Source organism: Orycteropus afer, unplaced genomic scaffold, assembly GCF_000298275.1.
Source record: "Orycteropus afer afer isolate SDZICR_OR568_19922 unplaced genomic scaffold, OryAfe1.0 scaffold00172, whole genome shotgun sequence".
NCBI classification, from domain to species: domain Eukaryota; kingdom Metazoa; phylum Chordata; class Mammalia; order Tubulidentata; family Orycteropodidae; genus Orycteropus; species Orycteropus afer.
In genome coordinates, this window is record NW_006921759.1 from 6,307,695 (window position 1) to 6,313,570 (window position 5,876).

Genomic DNA, 5,876 nt, shown 5'->3' on the forward strand with positions numbered 1-5,876 from the left:
TGCTGGGAGTGGTCATAGGTATATAACAATGAAAACAAACAGTTTTCCCTCCAAGTAAATCATAATTCATGATTAAAAAAAAAAAAAAAAAAAACCAAAAACAGAGGATTAAAATACAATGTGAAAACAATACTAAAGACACTTGTATAACATATTTTTTGGTCCACAGGGGTAAACATAATAGGTCTTCTATTCCATTTTTCTAAAAGATGCTTGATGGAAAGCAGCAGGGCCAAGCATTCTATAAAGAGAAAATAGAACACTTAAAGGTAGAGAGCTGAGAAAGAGAGAGTTGCAGTGTGCAGAGAAAGGAAAGAGCTGCTATATAATTTAAAACAAAAAGAATGTGTGTGTGTGTGTGTGTGTGTGTGTGTGTGTAAAATAGTTGTGGGCAATGAAGTTCCATGGTAGAGAGCACCAGTTCTATGGCTCTACAGGAGAGTTTGGATTTTTATTTTAATCATATCATTTGATGCAGAAAAGACCTTTGACAAAATGCACCATCCATTATTGAAAAAAATTCTGAGAAAATAAAGGATAGAAGAAAAAAAAAAGAATAGAAGGGAAATTCCTCTATATACTAAGGGCATATACACAAAAACAATGACCAGCTTAATTCTCAATGGAGAGAGATTAGTTCTCTTGAGAACATGAACCAGACAAGGATGATCTTTATAATCATTCCTTTTCAATATTGTATTGGAGGTCTTAGCAGAACAATAAGGCAAGAAAAGAAAATAAAATGCATTCAAATTGACAAAGAAGAAGTAAAACTATCTCTCTTTGCAGATGATAAGATCATATACATTGAAAACCACAGAGATTCAACAAGAAAATTAGTGCAACTAATGTAATGACTCATCTATCAGTTTGTCATACTGCAGTGATTTGCATGTTGCTGTGAGCGTGAAGGCTATGCCACAGGTACTTTATATGCTAGAAGGGTCACTCATAATTTTAGTGACGCTTCCAGACTAAGACAAACGGAGAAGAAGGATGGGGCCATCCATTTCTGAAAAAATTGGTCAGTGAAAACGTTGTGAACAGCAGTGGAACATTGTCTTATATATTACTGGTAACATTATGAATAGTCCTGAAACATTGTCTGATATAGATCTGAGAAATGAGCTCCTCAGGTTGGACAGCACACAAAATACAATTGGAAAATAGCTGCCTCCTCATAGTAGAGTTGACTTTAATGACATGGATGGAGTAAAGCTTTTGGAATCTTCATCCGCTGATGGAGAATGACTCAAAATGGGAAGAAACAGCTGCATACATCCATTACTAATTGAAACATGGCATGTACAAAGTACAAATCTAGGAAAATTAGAAGTCATCAAAAATGAAAATGAATGCATAAAGATAAATGTTATAGGCATTAGCGAACTTAAATGGGCTGGTATTGGCCATTTTGAATCAGAAAATCATATGATCTACCATGCCAGGGGGAGCTCTGGTGGCACAGTGCCTAAGGCATTTGACTGCTAACCAGAAGGCTGGCAGTTCAAACCCACCAGCCACTCCTTGGAAGGAAGGTTGGGCAATCTACTTCCATAGTGATACTGCCTCAGAAACTCAAGGAGCGGTCACTATGAGTCAGATCTGATGCCACGGCTGTGGTTGCATTTGTTTTACGTTTACTATGCCAGAATGACAAATTGAAGAGGAATGGTGAAGCAGTCATCATCTAAAAGAATGTTTTAAAATCTATCTTGAAGCACAATACTGTCACTGATAGGATAGTATCCATATGTCTTCACTTTGAAGGCTAAGGTATGCCTAATCCAAGCCATGGTATTTTCAGTCTCCTCATAGGCATGTGAAAGCTGGACAATGAATAAGTCAGCCTGGGGTAGTTCAGTTTGTGTGTCAACTTGGCTGGGCCTGGTTGAATGGCTGGGTGGCTGGATTCCCCATGATGAGACTGGTAATCAACTCCATCTACTGTGAGCAGCTGAGTAGTTGCCTTAGGGAATGTGGTCTGCTTCCTGTATATAAGTAGAAGCCTTGGGGAATGGTTGCTAGCTTATGGCACACTTGGACCCTGCATGTAGCTGTGTTGTTGTTCAGCAGCCTGCCATGCTCTGGTGACCTTGGGACTTACAACGGACTTGAATTGATGGCCTGCTGTGTGGTTTGGTAACATCAGGACTGTGCCATTTTATTTGTCAACCTTGGGCTTGTTAGCCTCAGCAGCCAGGAGCTGCCTGAGTGAAGAGATGTCTCTAGCTCCAGTGGGCTGGGAGCAAGAGACAGAGCTGAAGCCCAAGGTCAAGGGGCTTTCACACAGCCCCTAGAGCCTGGCATTTTGAACTAGGACTTAAAGCCCCCAAACTATGAGAGAATAAACTCCTGTTTGTTAAAGGCCATCCTGTTTGTGGTATATTCTTGTCCGAGTGGCACTAGGTAACCAGAACACAGACTGAAGAAGAGTTGATGCTTTTGAATTGTGTTGGTGAAGAATAGTGAAAACACCATGGACTATCAGAAGAATGAATAAACCTGTCCTGGGAGAAGTGCAGCTGGAAAGTTCCTTGGAAGCAAGAATGGCCAGAATTCATCTCACCAACTTTGGGGCATGCTGTCAGAAGGGACCACTCATTCTTGGTAAAGTGGAGGGCCAGGGAAAAGGAAGACCCTCAATAAGATGGATTGACACAGTGGCTGCAACAATGGGCTGAAGTATAGCAAGGGTCGTGAGTATGGCGCACAACTGGGTAGTGTTTTGTTCTGTTGTACATAGGGTTACTATGAGTCAGGGCTGACTGGAGAGCAGCTAACAACAACATAAGGAAGACCAGTTAATGCTACTATTATTCAAAGTTAAGCATCAACGATTAAAGCCAAAGATGAAGAAATTGAAGGTTTTTTTTTTAAATTTTTATTGTGATTTGGGTGAAAGTTTACAGAGCAAATTCACTTTCCATACAGCGGATCACATACACTTTGCCTCATGATATTCGCTGCAATTTCCCACAATTCAACAGCCCCCCCCACTTCCTTCCTATAGTTTCCTCTTGCCTGTGTCCTTCTCTCCCATGCAATCTTGCCCCCTGAGCTGTCTCCCTGTGAATACATAGCCCTCTATTCTCCCATGATTGATCTCTCCAAGGAGTGTATCTAATGTAAATGTTAAGCTCATATGCCTGTCTTTTGTTAGGCTGGAAGCCATGTTGTTGTTGTTTTTAGGTGCTATCAAGTTGTCTCTGACTCATAGCGACCCCATGCACAGCAGAATGAAATACTGCCCGATCCCGTGCCAGCTCCATGATCCCTGCTATACTTGAGCCCATTGTTGCAGCCACCGTGTCAATCCATCTAGTTGAAGGCCTCCCCCTCTTTCATCAGCCCTCCACCTTACCAAGCATGACATCCTTCTCCAGGGAGTGGTTCCTTCTGACAACATGACCAAAATAAGTGAGATGAAGTCTGGCCATTCTTGCTTCCAAGGAGCATTTCAGGGGCACTTTCTCCAGGACAGATCTGTTAGCTCTTTTAGCAGTCCATGGTACTTTCAGCACTCTTCACCAGCACCACAACTCAAAAGCACCAACTCTTCTTCGGTCTTCCTTATTCATTGTCCAGCTCTCACATGCATATGAGGTGATTGGAAATATCATGGCTTGTGTCAGGCACACCTTAGTCCTCAAGGAGACATCCTTGCTCCACAGCACATGAAACAGTTCTTTCGTGGTTGACTTTTCCAATGGTACCCGGTCATCTAATGTCCTGACTGCTGCTTCCATTGGCATCGATTGTAGAACCAAGCAACATGAATTCTTTGACAACCTCAATCTTCTCTTCATTTATTGTGATGCTTCTCATTGGTCCAGTTGTGAGGATTTTTTTTTCTTTATATTGAGACATAATTCATATTGCATACTGTATTCTTCAACCTTCATCAGTAAGAGCCTCAAGTGGTCTTGCTATACTATTCTATGGCTGGAAGCCATAGAAGTGGATTAATTCCACACCTGAAGACAGTTAGGGGCCATAGTCTCAGTGGTTCCACCAGGCTCTATCAGACCAGCAAACCGGGTCCTTTTTTTTTTCCAAATTATTTTGAATTTTTTCCCACATTGTTCTCCCATTCTGTCCAGGATCTCCTACATAGATCCCTCTCTGAGTGGTTAACAGTGGTAGCCTGGTACCACCTAGTTTTGCTCTCATAGTCATATAGGCTGAAGATCCCATGGTGTACCAATCGCTTGGACTAATTGTTTCCATGTGTCTTTGTTTTTTTCATTCTTCTTTGCTCTGGACAAGGGGAGGGAGACTCATCGTTGCATAAAGATGGCCACTTGCAAGCTTTCAAGATCCCAATCAGTACTCACCAAAGTAGGATGTGGAAAATGTTTTGCCAATTGAGCTTGAAGTCCCCTGCAACTATGGTCCCAAGCCCACAGGTCCAACTACTTGCTCCCTCTAGGTAGCTGGCTTTGGCCAGGAAGTGACTATAACCTTGCCCCTTGTCAGTTCTACCATATACCTGGGAATTCTTACAGAACATAACAAATACACTTGTAGAAATATTGTCTGCCAACCCTATCCATGGTCTTGGGCACACTGCCCCCTGCATAGACATACCTAATAGTTCAGCCTGTGCACCCATCTATCCACCCATATATCAATGTTTTCCTTCACTGTCAACACAGTACTACATATGCAAAAGGGTTGGTTCATCTTTGTTGTCTGTACTTCCCAAGCACCTCTCTATGTCTTCCTCTTCCTCAATGTCACTGTGTTTATTGCTCACATTTGGTATATTGCCCTTCTCTTCACCCAAAGCAGTACTTGTCTCTACCTGTCTAACAGTGTTCCCTCCCCTTCCCTCCCACCCCTGGTAACCAACAAAGAAAATTTCCTTCCATATAGAAACCTTTCCTTGACTTTTTACAACAATGGACTAATACAATATTTGCCCTTCTGTGACTGACTTATTTCACTCTGCATAATGTCCTCCAAGTTCATCCAACTTATGCAGTGTTTTTCCAATTGTATGTTACTCTTTAGGATTGCATAGTATTCCATTGTGTGCACGTACCATAGTTTGGTTTTCCATTCTTCTGTTTATAGGCACTTAGGTTGTTTCCATCTTTTGGCTATTGTAAATAGTGCTGCAATGAACATGGGTGTGCATATATCTGTTCTTGTCCTGGCTTTCACTTCTTCAGGATATATACCTAGTAATGGAATGGCTGGGACAAATGGTATTTATAATTCCAACTTTTTAAGGAATCACCATAGTGCTTTCCACGGTGGTTGTATCATTTTACAGTCCTGCCAGCAGTGTATGAGAGTCCCAATCTCTCCATATCCTTGCCAACATTTGTTATTCTTTATCTTGTTGAACTTTGCTACTACTGCTGGGGCAAGATGCTATCTCATTGTTGTTTTGATTTGCATCTCTCTAATGGCCAATGATCATGAGCACTTCTTCATATGATTGTTGGCCACCTGAATATCCTCTTTGGTGAAGTATCTACTCATGTCTTCTACCCATTTTTTAATTGGATTATTTGTCTTTTTGTTGTTGAGGTGTTGGAGTTTTCTCTAAATTCTAGAGATAAGTCCCTTTTCAGATATGTCATTACTGAATATTTTTTCCCAATCTGTAGGTTCTCTTTTGACTCTTTTGGAGAAGTCTTTAGAACCACATAAAAACTTAATTTTTAGAAGGTCTCATTTATCTAGTTTTTCTTCTGCTGTTTGTGCATTTTGAGTTATGCTTCATTGTCTATTTATGCCATATATTGTTTTTGTTATTGTTGTGTGCCGTCGAGTCGGCCCCAACTCATAGCGACCCCTCCTTGGGTTTCTGAGGCAGTTATCACTACGGAAGTAGGATTGCCCAACCTTCCTTCTGAGGAGTG

At 41.3% G+C, this 5,876-nt stretch overlaps 1 protein-coding gene across 1 annotated transcript in view; it reads right to left on the reverse strand.

Annotated features, from left to right (window-relative positions):
- The window catches only part of CFAP299 (cilia and flagella associated protein 299), a 268,345-nt gene that overhangs the window by 82,491 nt on the left and 179,978 nt on the right, over positions 1-5,876 (reverse strand). The gene's annotated exons all lie outside the window — the stretch shown is intronic.